General features: G+C 34.8%; 1 pseudogene; it reads left to right on the forward strand.

Moving 5' to 3' along the window:
• The first annotated feature begins 447 nt into the window (after positions 1-447).
• On the forward strand, positions 448-1328 carry LOC101698812 (anaphase-promoting complex subunit 10 pseudogene; annotated as a pseudogene).
• Positions 1329-14533: the final 13205 nt, after the last annotated feature.

The following is a 14533-nucleotide window of genomic DNA, read 5'->3' on the forward strand; positions in this document are numbered from 1 at the left end:
AGGAGCAGCAGGACTCAGTACCTTGGTCTGGTGGTCTGGTGTCCTCTGTGTCTTTGTAGTGTGGAACCAGGTGGCTGCCTGTCTGCAGCGGGGTGATTCAGCATCTTCTGTGTGACTTGGGACCCTGGCAGGGCGTGCACAGACCCGCCTGTGTGGGCAGACCTGCCTGTCTGCAGCAGGGTGATTCGGCGTCTTCCGTGTGACTAGGGACCTCCAAAAAATTGTCTTTCAACTTGAAGTAACCAATCCAGTAATGACCTCTGCAGTAAGTCCTAGTCTCCCGAGAGCCACGGCAACACAAGGCAAATTACAAGAAAGGTAGAAAAATGAGACTGAGAAGAAGCTGAGCTTTGGGTCTGATCAGTGCTGCTCTGGTTGGCAAAGACCATCAAGCACTTAGTTTTAAAACTTCCCTTATGGGAAGGGGAGGAGGGAAGGGTAGGAGAAAGGAAAGAAGGGAAAGAATAAATATGAAAAAAGGAAAAAAATGGAGACAAAGTCTTTCTAAATAGGGAGGGGCGGATGGGTTGAAGGGAGGGCAGGGGAATGGGGAAAAAAACAAGAACCAAGATATATTATGTAAAGGTACAAATTCCCAATAATGAATGTCACCATATTGTACACCTAAAGTGAACCAATAAAATCAATGAATTAAAAAAACCCTTCCTGCTCAGTTACGTCATGGGGAAGCTGGGCATTTCTAGGAAGATGAGTGGGAGTGGCACTTATCTGCAGAAGCTCCTGAGAGTCTGAGTAGTGAATATTTTCAAAATGACCACACCAAACAAGACACCTCCTGGTGCTGATCCTAAGCAGTTGGAAAAACTGGAACAGTAAGGGAAATTGGGTCACAAGCTGTTTGGTCACTCTCATGTTGCAAACCAGGATTTGGTGTGGATCAGTTAAGAGATGACAATCTAGAAACTTACTGGCAATCAGATGGCTCCCAGGCTCATTTAGTGAATATTCAGTTCAGAAGAAAAACAATGGTGAAGACATTGTGTATTTATGCAGACTACAAGTCTGATGAAAGCTATACACCAAGCAAGATCTCAGCCAGAGTAGGAAATAATTTTCATAATCTTCAAGAAATTCTGCAACTTGAATTGGTGGAACCAAGTGGCTGGATTCACATTCCCTTAACTGATAATCAGAAGAAGCCAACACACACATTCATGATACAGATTGCTGTTCTAGCCAATCACCAAAATGGAATAGACACCCACATGAGACAGATTAAAATATACACACCAGTGGAAGACAGCTCTATTAGTAAATTTCCTAGGTTTACAACTATTTATTTTATGATGTATTGTTCAATAAGGTGACTTTAAAATGGAGTAAAAGTGATTAAACATGAAACAAACCCCTTCCCTTATTGATTCCACAAGGGGGGGTAAAATGAGACTCCTTCACAGAGTTCTCCTGCAGTAACAAACTGCTTCCATGATACCAGGATGTAAGCAATGAAGACATTGAAACATAACAGGTAGCCTGGGACATCAAAGGCAGGCCCATGGGTCATTTCTCCTCACGCAGACTCATTCTGTTTGACTCAGAATAGCAGATGAGGTTTCAGATTAGAGTTGTCAGGTTCACCGTGCATAGCAGGAGACATTATTCTTACGAAACAGCTCTATTTTATGCTCAAGAGTTGTGCAACTCCTGATAGTCTTCATTGAACCATCTGTCTTAAACCTACAGGTTCTGCATTTAATTGCTAGATAATATTTAGCAAAGACATTCTGCTAAGGCATTCTGTAGATAAGGATCCCCCTCCCCCCTTTAAAGCAAATATTATTAATCTGTTTACTTGGAGTTCCAGGTGACAGAGATTAGACTGGGTTAACCTGACTTTTTAAATTCCTCTCTGGGTTAGGTTCCCCTAACTTCCTCAGAGAAAGTGAACAGACCACATAATAGCTGTTTAAAATCTTTCATTCATAATGGGCAATAACAAGCAAAGAAAAACAGTTCCTCCCTTTGAACAATTCATTCTCCTACCTGCAACTTCCACACAGATGTGATGACTTATAGTAGATGTGTCATCACTAGTTCTGTTCCTAGGGTGCTTTCTTTCTCACCATCATTTCTGAGAAATCCTTTGCCATTTTCTCTTTAACCATTGCCTCTTCTCTGTTCTTATTCATTCTCCCACCTGCAACTTCCACACAGATGTGATGACTTATAGTAGATGTGTCATCACTAGTTCTGTTCCTAGGGTGCTTTCTTTCTCACCATCATTTCTGAGAAATCCTTTGCCATTTTCTCTTTAACCATTGCCTCTTCTCTGTTCTTATCCTCCTATCCAATACAGCTCCAAAAAAAAGTATGTTAGAGGGGCCGGGGATTTAGCTCAGTGGTTTTGCCACCTGCTGCACAAGTGCAAGGACCCGAGCTCAATCTCCGGTACCAAAAAAAAAAAAAAAAAAAAAGAAGTATGTTAGAGACTCCTAGAAGATAATACAGGAGAAAATCAAGATAGACTTGGTTATGGCAATGACTTCCTAAATACAGTGGTGCCTCAGTTCATGAACTTCATTCTTTCCACGATTCTGGTCACAAATCAAGTTGGACCAGAACCAAATCAAATTCAATGGTTAGGTTCAATATTGACCTTGTGGAGAAATTTGATTTGGTTCTCACTGAGTTTGGTTTGTGACCAGAATCATGAAAAGAATTAAGTTCATGAACCAAGATACCACTGTAACACAAAAGTGTGATCCATGAAAGAAAGAATAAAAAAGTTGGATCTCATTGAATTTTATAACTTCTGCTCTGTATAGTTCACGTTAAGGTCTAGTCTGTGTGTTTTGCATATGTGGGCTTTGGCAAATGTTATGTGTCACTATTACAGATTCATACAGAATAATTTAACTGCCCTAAAAATTCTCTGTGCTCTATCTATTCATCCCTGCTCCTTGTCCTCCCACCCTTCCCTGTAGTCATTCATCTTTTTACATCTCTATTATTCCCCCTTTTCCAGGATGTCAAATAGTTGGAATCATATGTACAGAATAAACACTTAAGATGGTTTTCTTCACTTAGTAATATGTCTTTTAATTTCTTCTATGTCTTTTCATGACCTAATAATTCATTTATTTTTATTGGTGAATAATATTCCATTGTATGAATGTATCAGTTTGTTTATCCATTTACCTGTCTTCTCACCAATTTTTGACAATTATAAATAATGCTGGTATAAATGATTTGAAGGCTTTTTATGAGCATAAGTTTTTACTCATTTTGGGTAAATATCTAGGAGTACAGTTGCTGGGTTGTGTGGTAAGACTATGTTTAGCTTTTTATGAAACTCTCAAATCATCTTTAAAGTGGCTATATCATTTTGCATTTACACAAACAATAAATAGAATTCTTGTTGCTTCACATCTTTATCATTTTTCGGTATCATAATGTGGATTTCAGTCATCTTACTGTGTGTAGTGATATTCTGCTATAGTTTTAATTTCCAATTCCTTAATGAAATATGATATTGTGTATCATTTTATATGCTTATTTCCCATCTGTGTATCTTCTTTGGTGAGATGTCTGTTTGAAACTTTTGCCTACTTTTTAATTGGGTTCTTCATTTTCTTATTGGTAACTTTTACTGTCTCTACACTTAATTGTTAATAGCTATTATACTTTCTCTAAAACACACATTTAATTCTTTTGAAAATTTGCTGTGCTACTTTCTATGGTTTTCTATTCCCTGACAATATTTTCAAGATCTGTCATTATTTATTAAACTTATAAAACATAACTATTTAAAATAATTGCTGAAAACTCATATCTATGTTGTCTCATACCTTTGCTTCTGCTCGTTTTTTTACTTACACTCACTCATAGGGCTCTATCTTCTTGTTATATTTGACTTTGTGCTGCAAATTGTTCTTGAAACATTTTTTATGGAAAATCATTGAAGACTTGAGTGAAAATAACTTTGTTTTGAAAGCATTTATATTTATGTTTCTTTCAGGATTCTAATAGCATTACCAGTCTAAGACCAATTTGGATTAAATTAAAACTAAGTTCATAGATTAATTATTTTAACTAGTTGATTTAGATGGAAACTAAAAGGGCTAGCATCTCATATATTAATTTTAACCATATGAACTAGAAGTTTTTATAGGTAAAAAAAAGGTTGTCCTTTGGAAAATTTATCTGAATCAGCCTAAAGCCTAGTTCTTTGCATAAACGTAGCATGAGTCTAATAAATGTCCACTTAAATGAATTAATGAAGATTTATGTTAAAAATAAATGCTGCAGTCCAGTAAAGAAGATAAGGCTAGCTTGATACTTTCAAAGTAGGGTATATTAAAATTTTATGCATCTAAATATATCCATATATACCATATATCCATATATCCATGAGTGTGTGAGTATACATGTAAAATTGCCAAGGAAATGAGAAGTCACTATGGCTAGGGTATACTGAGGAATAACAAGCACAGTGGAAGTAACAGGGTTACCCATGTTTGTAATTCAAATTCATTTAATAAGGTTGCATGGAAAGTGATAACCTATATATACCCAAATGTACTTTGAGCTAATTGGATCCAAGAGACTCTTTAAAAACAAAGTGTTATTATTGCAGCAATACCATCCAAACATCATGTGGTAATTGGAAAATAAAATCAAGAACTCAATTTAACCTAAAAATTAAAGGAAATTTATTTAAGAACTCTCTTGCCATTTTACTTCTTGTTGCTGAAATCTACTTTTAAAAGCCAAATTAACCAGATCATCTATTAACATTTATCGCATTAGCTAGATTATTACCAAAATTCTATCTTATGCTATGTGGATAAAGCGTAATGTGAAAATAAGGCCAATGTACTTTGATGCAAAACACACTCTCTTGCATCAATTTTTCTTACAATTTTTTAATGGCCTGAGCCTTGAATTTGACCATGTTTCTACTGGTAGTTAAGAATGTTTTTTATTACACAGGCATGGAACAGACTCATAGCAAAGACTTCTCTGATGACACAAAAGGAGTACATTTACTGTACCTTGTAATGGTGTATAACTTCCCATGGAACAAAAGACAGAGTTTATAGATAAATATAAATAGCACTTTGCCAAGACTGCTTTGGTAATAATATAATAAAAGACTCTGAACTGGAAAACAAAATCCATCTCCTTTTGCTGAACTGGCTACTTCAGTTGAGAGAAGGCTCTTTATCACCAAGGAAACAAAGAATGCACTTTGAACTCAATGAAAATCTTCTGCAATCTTCTCTGTAAAAATAAAATGAGTACATTTTGTACCAGCTACGTAACAGGAGTAATTAAACAATAACTGTAAAAGATGCATACAACTTTGATATATTATGCAATGAACTGATATGAATCCAACTAGAATATATAAGCCATCTTGTCTTTTGGTAGAATTAGCTTTGTCAACTATGGTGATCTTTTTATTTTTCTGTGATGTTGTGGTTAGCTTCTCTTCAGTTTTGCTTAGGATTGCCTCTGTTTGTTATGTCATTGGTAGAGAAACTCTAGAATCTTCTTTATTTCAAATCAAAGAACTCTCATTTGTATAGTTATGGACATCCAATATGTGTGATGTTGTGTCTGCAGTTTATTGAGAGGAAACAACGGACTGGATCAAAGACCTGAGTGATTCACAATTAGTACTAACTAATTTATCAAAGCTTTTTAGGGAGTTTTAAAAAATCTAGTCTCCCTTTTCTATAAAATTAAGAGGATTCTGCCCTTCCTGCCTTCTTAAGACATTGTAGGGATTAAGGTATATTTCATAAAAATTGTTTCATAAAGTTATAACAGGCAGAAATCAGATATAATATTGCTATTGTAAATTTCTCTCATAGAAAGATAAAATGTGTAATGAGAACAAAGAATAGGTTGGCAACTATAGGTGTTATACATCACTTAATTATAGATTGGTTTTATTTCCCAAATTACTTTCTTTTGCTGTTCTGCTACTACCTTATTCAGAGCACTAACGGTGCATACTGTGAACAGAATTATGTATAGCTGCCTCTGTAATGCAAGGGGGATCTCTGTTCCCTGATAGCAGCATTATCACTGCCCATTCCAGCACACACTATAAATCATCCTGTACACAGAGCCAAGCATGGATCCTCCAGTAATCTGCGAATAGCAAGGTTCTTTACAATAAGTGTGTGCTGCTCTTGTCATCAGCATGATGGGGCGAGTTTCCAGGAGACATGGCACTATACTTCCATTAGACAGTTAGATATAATGATCAATAGAAGAAGATCTATCTGTATCCCAGAGAGGAGCTTCTGAAAAAGGAACAATGAGGAACACAGAACAAAAGAGCAGATTGAGAAGCACAGAAAATACTAACCAATACTAAACTCTCTTACACTTTCATCACACTTTTCTGGTCAAAAAATATCAGAAACAAAATCCAGACTCTTCTAGTATACAATTTTATTTGACCTTCACAACAACCTCATGGGGCAGGTAGGCAAGTCATGTATAATACCATTGTTGGGGCATTTGAAGTGGTTAAGTGAATTACTCAGACTCACAGAAAATTTTGATTAATTCCTGCTGGAGTTTTCTTTGTACTATGTCTGATCCTGTAAAATGCAGACTAAAAAAATTCCACAGATTATGTTACTTATCAAATTTTTGTTTCTCACTTTCTCAAGTGGAGTTTGAGACTAGCTGAAAGTAATGTGAAATGAAAGAAGAAAACAATAAAGGAATGTTCTTCAACTACATTAAGTTGTGAAATATTGTTTATATTTTTATTTTGAAATAGCCAACTAAGATCAACGAATGGTATTCATTTAATCCTTTTTTGTAATTATTAATTTTTTATTATTTTACTGCAACTTTCACATAGCTATTGTAAGATGCTTTAAAATGAGTATCAAGTTCTCAGTTTTAACCATTTCCTAGTAACCTCGATGCCTACTCCCACATTGCCGTACTTTCCTCCATATGTCACATACTCCTGCTATTTTTCTAAGCTACTCTCACCAAATGAATAAATAATATATACACCCACACATGAGTGCATGAGAATCAGGAATCTGTAATCTGTCAGCTAATTCTCTAGGTTCTTTCATAAAAATTATGTCTCTGATCCTTTGTGGAAACCTTAAGTTGTTCAATAGGAGACATCTTCACTCAGGGGATTGCACATTTTAGGAAATAGTAGTTTGAAAGAGTTAAATGGAAAAAAACCTAACTGAGTGAGGAAAAATATACTTATAACTTTGAGATTTCAAAATCAGTCTAAGGGTGGGGGTGGGTGTGGCAGATTTTTCTTCAGTCTCTGCCTTTCCCATACCTGGCTTGTGATGGATGCTGCTTAATTTTGTGCTGGACAGTTGGTTAGATAGATGGATAGAGATAAAAGTGGCATACTTCAAGTATCAACTTCCTTCAAGAAACTAGATTTCAAATTTCCCTTGTACTTTTTCTAGTTGTGGTGACACAAGCCTATAATCTCAGCACTCTGGATGCTGAGGCAGGAAGATCGCCTCCAATTTGAGGCCAGCCTGGGCCACATAGTGAGTTCAAGGCCAGCCTGAAATAGATGGTGAGATCCTGACTCAAAACAAATAAAAATAAATAAATAAATTTCTCCTGTACTTTTCAGCCTGCATGCTAATCTTGATCAAAATCATTACCAAAAACCCCATTCTTTTTCACTTTTTATTCACCTTCCTGCTTTTTGATCCACACAAAAGCATTAAGGAACAAGGGAGTATATATTAATTACAGTGCAATTTTATACATTTTTCTAAAATAGACAGGGATGACAGTATAGTCAATCCTCCTTCAAATATTAGGAAACCAATGCTCTAAAAAAGTAGCACAGGCAAGATTTTGGTCCAAGTCATCTGAATATACATCCTGAATCTTTCCTGTTAACATTTCTCTGCCAGCTCATGGACTTAGAATATAGCTTTCAGCTCTTTAGCAATTAATCATCTGGTGATTATATATCATAACTATGAAAGGTATTCAAATTTCATGCTTCCCAAAGGCATCTGAAAATACTGAAACATTATACAGTTAGAAAACCAATCTCAATAGTCTAAAAAAATGAAATTATAAACATCAAGGGACAAACTAGAGGATTTGATGTATTTGGCCAACAAACCTTACTGGAGTCTTTCCTTAAGTCTTATTAACTAAAGTACTTTATTTAAATATATTTGTTTGGAGGAAAGGGACACAAAAATGTTTTTCAAATATGAAAAAGATTTTATTTATCTATTAATGTGACTTACAGCTTCTAACCCTGGTCCCACTGAGATGTTCCAAAATATTCTTCATAACACAATTGCGGAAGGGCCTAACAAAAAAATTATATTTTGTTTGCTTATTAGCAAGTGAATCCCAATTTGAATTAAATTTTTGCCTGGAAAACATCAACTATTCTGAGTTTTAGTTTTTCTGCTTTTTTGTCCACAACAGGTACTCATGAAAAGGCCTGGACTTATTTGCTTATTCTTTTGTTTCTTATCCAATATCTCCTTCCCTTAATTCCATTTTTTTTTACCATAGTTAAGGCCACTAAACTTGAATTCAGACTGTAAAATTTTCAGACAATACTAGGTGTTGTGCTAATCAATAATATTTTTGTACTGCAAATTTGTCTGCACTAAAAAGTAGGAAGATATAAGAAATTGGTACCGTGAAAATTTAATCAATAATAGGAGACATGCTTACAAATAATTTCCTAGGTTTGCAAGCATCTTTTCATTTCTTCTGTAAGGGACAATGTAACTAGTGGTTGACAAAAAACAATCATAAATTCTTTAGAAAATGAACTACCCTGGTGGTTCTTAATATAAATCTCAGTTTCACAATAGCACATGGGCCCTGAAATCATGTGGATAAATTTGAGTATCTCTTACAAAGCTGTGCAAACCAGCCTTGGAAGATGAACTAAATCCCAGAGCTCAATATGAAGCGCGCGCGCGCACACACACACACACACACACACACACGCACGAATGCATGAGCATGCACACGCAAAGCAATGCAATGAATGATGAGTAAAGATTTTATCTACAACAAAATAATTTTTCTTCTCCCTCTTTCCTCTATAAGGGTCCATGGGTATGATTCAGCAGCTTAGAAAGGAAAAATACATCATTATTTTCATTAGCTTCTAACTGAAATTTAACATTTTCTTCCATTATGAATACAACCATGCAATCTTTTTCAGTAACAGCAATTAAAGTTATTTTATATTAACTTTTTGCAGATATCTTAAAATATTTGCCTTCTTCAGCATTTGAATATAATGCTAAGTCTATTAATTGATAAATTTAATATATTTTTTTGGTTACAAGTCTACCTTATATCACCAAAGGGTCCATGGCACAAATGGGTTAATACTTCTTGTTTCTCATACTGGGATACTAAAGGTCACACAGAATCTCATAACTCTAAAGCGTTCATTCACAGAAATTTTGTAACTGAGACGTTGCAGAGGTGAAGTAGAATTAATTTGTAATATATGGAAAAGAGATATAGTGTATGTATGCATAGTTTGTAAAATAGTATGCAAATAAGCTGAAAACAGATATTCTCAGTGAAAGCTTGCTGAACTCTAAGAATATGAATAACCAGGTTTATATACCCTCTTCCCCCCAAATAGGAAATTGGAGAATTCCTCCCTGGAAAAACTGACTAACCCAAGAGAAAATGTGAGGCCCCACTCCCCTATCAGTGACTTTTCTGATGCCAGGACAAAGTACCTGACACACCCAACTTAAGGGGTAAATATTTATTTTGGCTCAATAAGCTAAACTAAGAGGTTTCAGTCATGGTTGGCTGGCTGCAACGCAGAAATAGTACAGTGGGGGAAAGCTGCTAACTTCATGGTGACTGGGAAGCAGAGGGCAAGGAAGAGCTGGAGAGGAAGGAACTACAGACTGCTATAGTCCCCAAGGTCACCCCCCATGATCTGACCAGAACCCCCAGAAGTGTGCTGTTCCACTCTCCTAGGCATCTCTCAAGCCAATCAAGTTGACAATCAGGATTAACCATCAGCCCCCACACACAAAGAAATGAGTTGAGTTTTTTCTTGATTATCATAAGTGGATTCCCATTTCATCAACAAGTCCTACCCTCATGTGGAAATTCAAATCATCTTTTTAGTACTTTACTCTGAAATATGTAAACAGGTTCATCTAATATTACAGAGAGACCTGTACTCTAAACAATTATACATAAAAACTAGTTCAAGCCTATATATAGCTGGAAGTGGTGGTGCATGACTGTAATTCCAGCACTTGAGAGGCTGAGGCAGGAGGATCACTATGAGTTCTAGTCCAGCCAAGGCTACACAGTGAGTTCAAGGCCAGCCTGAATTACCTAGCAAGAAAAAAAAGAAAAACTTACGTGCCTATAAAAAAAACCTAAATATAAAAGTATAACTATAATTAACATAGAGATCTAAGAAAAAATTAATCCATGAAATAAGAACAAGAAGCTATAAAAAATGAACACTCAGTACATAAGAAAGAACCCATAGAAAGATAAAAAGAAAGTTTTAAAAACTAAACAGAAGACTTTCAGGATAATGGTGATAGTGATTTTGTAGAAGGTCAAATTTAAAAAGATAAAGAAATAGGAAATACATTTAAGGTCCTGGCTTCAATCCCTAGCAGTAAAATAAAAGTGGGAAATAAAAAGAAAAGAACTAGAGAATCAACACACAAGGTTCAACTTCAACCACTGAGATTCTATAACAGTAGAAGAAAGAAAAAAGGAAAGGAAGAACTTTCAAAGAAATGAGAGAAGAAAACTTTCAAAAATCAGCTTAAATGGATTTATTCTGAACAATGGATTAAACAAATCATATTCAGGGACATTGTTTTGAAATTTCAGGACACTATGATTAAAGAAAATAACTCACCAAATCATCAGAAAAAAAAACTAAGAACAAAGAAGACATGTGATTCAGAAAAGGGATGAATTGTACAATGAAGAGAGAAGAATGAACATTCAGGATGGTGTGAGCAGTTTCACAACTATTATGCAGCTGGCAACAGATGTACTTTGGAATAGGAAAAAGGGAGGTTCCACTTAGACATCTGAAAGGGAAAAATTGAACCTACAGAGCAGCTGATGTGCTTACTATATTTAGAGAAATTTGTGACTGAGTTCAAAACAGGCACATAGAAAATTAAGCAAAAAAGACAATTATTAACCCCAGGGAAAGAATACTGAAAGGAGAAATCAAAAGTAACCATATGGTTCAACTGTAACAATATTTATATATACATACATTTAAACTATAAATATTGAGCAACAATCTAACCAAAAATATGAAAGTAGGACAGAAAAGTGAGGATGGAAGGTTGGTAATAGAGGTAAATCCTCATTATCCTTTGCAGGAAGGCAATTATATTTAAATGTTTTTGTTTTTGTTTTTTTCCATTAAGTTTATTGGTATACAATACAGTTACATTCATCATTGGGATCTTGTTACCTTTACATGATGTATCTTGGTTCTTAATTTTTCCCCATTCCCCTGCCCTCCCTTCACCCCCTCCACCCTTCCCTATTTACAAAGACTTGGTTTCCATTTTTTCCTTTTCTCATATTTTTTCTTTTCCCCTCTTTCCTTTCCCCTTCCCCTCCCACTTCCCCTACTCCTTTAGACCTTTTCTTGCAGGAAGGCAATTATGTAACATCCACATTTGAAAAATAAAAGCAGCATAGGAGCAATTAAAATACATATGACACACTACAGGTGGGTGTTGGTATATAGTTCAGTAACCACCTATGAACATTTTTTAATAGGAAAAAATAATGGCTTCATGGAGTGGACATCTTTGTCAAATTTCTTTTGGTTGCAAGAAATCATCTCACCTGCCTTGTGCAAGAGAAAACGGACCTTAACAATACAAAGAGAACACCAAAAATTTAAGAGTTGAAAGTGCAGTTTGAGCTTGATGGGGGACCAGAACCAGGAATGTGCCAGATGTAGCAGAGGCTACTATATCTAGCTCTACGTACTCACATGCTTAATGGTCTTCACTTTCCTCCGGGAATCTACATTCATTTCTGTTGATGGGAATCACTTTCTCAGCTTCTGAGCACACATGGGCCATGGAGTCACATCTCAAGCCTCAAAGCCTGCCTCAGTTGGAACTTGCTAAAACTCCTGGATTCCAATTTAAGGTTATCTGAAAAGAGTATATGAGTGCTTCAGCTTTTGTCAGATGTCCAGCTTGGCCGAATTAACACTGGTGAGTGTAAAAGGGCTCTGTGCAGTCAACAAGGCAGCGTAAGCCACTATTGTGAGCAAGTGAAAGGTGGCTCTCAGAGAAGGAGGAGCATAGGCTAGACAGAAACCCTAACCATTCTTTTTATTGTTGTTGTTCAGGATATATATGTTTTGGACAAAAGAAATATAAAAAAAGAATTCCAGACAGAGGAAAAAATTGAAGTAAAGCAAGCATGTACATGTCCCTTATAAAGGCCCATATATGATGATTCCATTTAGCTACCAGAAGTACACAGATTACAGTACCATGGGAAATGAAGCTGGAAACATAGATTCTATGACCTTCAGATCCAATCCCACCCTTCATCTTTACTTCCTGCCTGAAGCAGCCAGAATTCCGTTTGTCCTTTTTTGATGGTTGCTGTTTTTTGTACTCACAGGTTGCTTGGAGGACTTAGAAAACAACTTGTTAAGACATGTTTTCAAAAACTTTCAAAGGAAAAGCATTAAAAGGCTTATTTGAGCATCCAATGTACTCTACTGAACACTGCAAAAGGGAACATATAATGTCCTAAATCCTCAGCTAAACTGACTTCATAATTATTTTTCCTAGTAGAATTAAACCCATATTTATACTTAAGAAACACTGAAAGGATTTGTAAGGAAAAGAGTGATTTTCAATTGTCCAGTTTAAGATCAAATCTCAAGTGCTGTTGCTTGACAGAGGAAACAATTTCATAAAAAAGTAGATAAATTTCCCAGAAAAATATTAGAATAGATGTATATTAAGATTCTTTGATAGAACTAATGAGATTGACAAATATCTCTGAAGACAGATTTTGAAAAGATATTAAGGCAACAGTTAAGGAAGAAAAAGTCAACAATGCTTCAAAGGTTAAAAAGATAATAAGAAAGTATTGTGAACTACTTTATATGATACATGTGAAAACTCAGATGAAATAAATCTCTAAATAAGTTTCATTAGAAAAAATTAGAGTATGTAAAAAGTTATATAATCTTAAAAATTTATTCAGAAGTTAAAATTCCTATCACAGAAGAACTAGATCCAATCAGTATTGCTAACAGGTTGTAGCAAACAATAAAGGAAGAAAAAGTCTGAAAATACTCAAGGAAAAATAATTCTAATGTCACACAAATTATCTCAGAATACAGAAAAGTGAAGTAGCCCTAAGCTCATTTTATTAAGTTATTAAAACTTGTATTTTAAAATCCAGCAAATATCAGAACACAATTGAAAAGTGCATATCAATCATGCTTATAAATGTTTATATAAAAATATAGACAGAATATTAATATAATCCAGAAATAAGTATGTGTGTGTGCATGTAGTGTGTAAGATAATGCATCATTTGGTTGGTGCCAGTAGAACAAATTTGATATTACATAAGAAATCAATTAATGTCCGATATCGCATTACTAGATGAAAGGAGAAAGTCAGATAATCATCTCAATAGTTTAGAGAAAGTAATCAGCAAACATAATATTTAATGGTGAAATATTGAAAGTATTGCCTTTGATACTGGGAAGAAAACAAGAACATCTGCTCTCACCATTTGTATGATTCTGTGGTAAAGGCTTTTGCCAATAATCAGGCAAGAAAAAGCACTAGAAAGTATATGGCTTGGAAAGAAATAAAGAAAGCTGCTATTATGAATGGATATAATCTGTGTGTTAGAACCCAAAAGAAAGAATAAATAATCTACTAAAATTAATAGAATATTTTAGCATAGTTTCAAGCTATAAAAGTTAATATACAAAAGTAACTTCTAACAAGCAGAAATTTTAATTTTAAAATATATTTGCAATAACATAAAAATTATAAAATTTCTAGAAATAAATATAACAAAATTATCCAGAAATCTTATGAAGAAATAAAATTTCATTAAAGAGAAATAAAACCTAAATAAGGAGAGATATTACAAGGAAAAAGTTTTAATAGCATAGATAACACTCATAGATAACATTTAATAACACTCTTCCAAAATTGATTTATCATTTCAAAGATATTCCTATCAGAATTCTAACAGGGACCTTGTGGTACCAAACAAAGTAATTCTGAAATTACATAGAAAAGCCAAAGGACCAAGATGAAGAAGACAAAGGATTACTTCCTTTACTAAATACATTATGATAAAACCATAATAATAAAGACACATGGGTCTTACCAGGGGATGGTCAAGGGAGACAGAATAGAAAGCATAGAAAAAGACCTACTCATTTAAGGGTATTCTGTATATGATAGAATATTTATAGCAGATCATTGGAGAAAGAAGGCACTTTTCAAAAATTATCAACTCATGCCTG

The sequence above is a fragment of the Heterocephalus glaber genome, unplaced genomic scaffold, assembly GCF_053883595.1.
Source record: "Heterocephalus glaber isolate CG9 unplaced genomic scaffold, H.glaber_assembly_v1.0 deba00000546, whole genome shotgun sequence".
In the NCBI taxonomy this organism is placed as follows: domain Eukaryota; kingdom Metazoa; phylum Chordata; class Mammalia; order Rodentia; family Bathyergidae; genus Heterocephalus; species Heterocephalus glaber.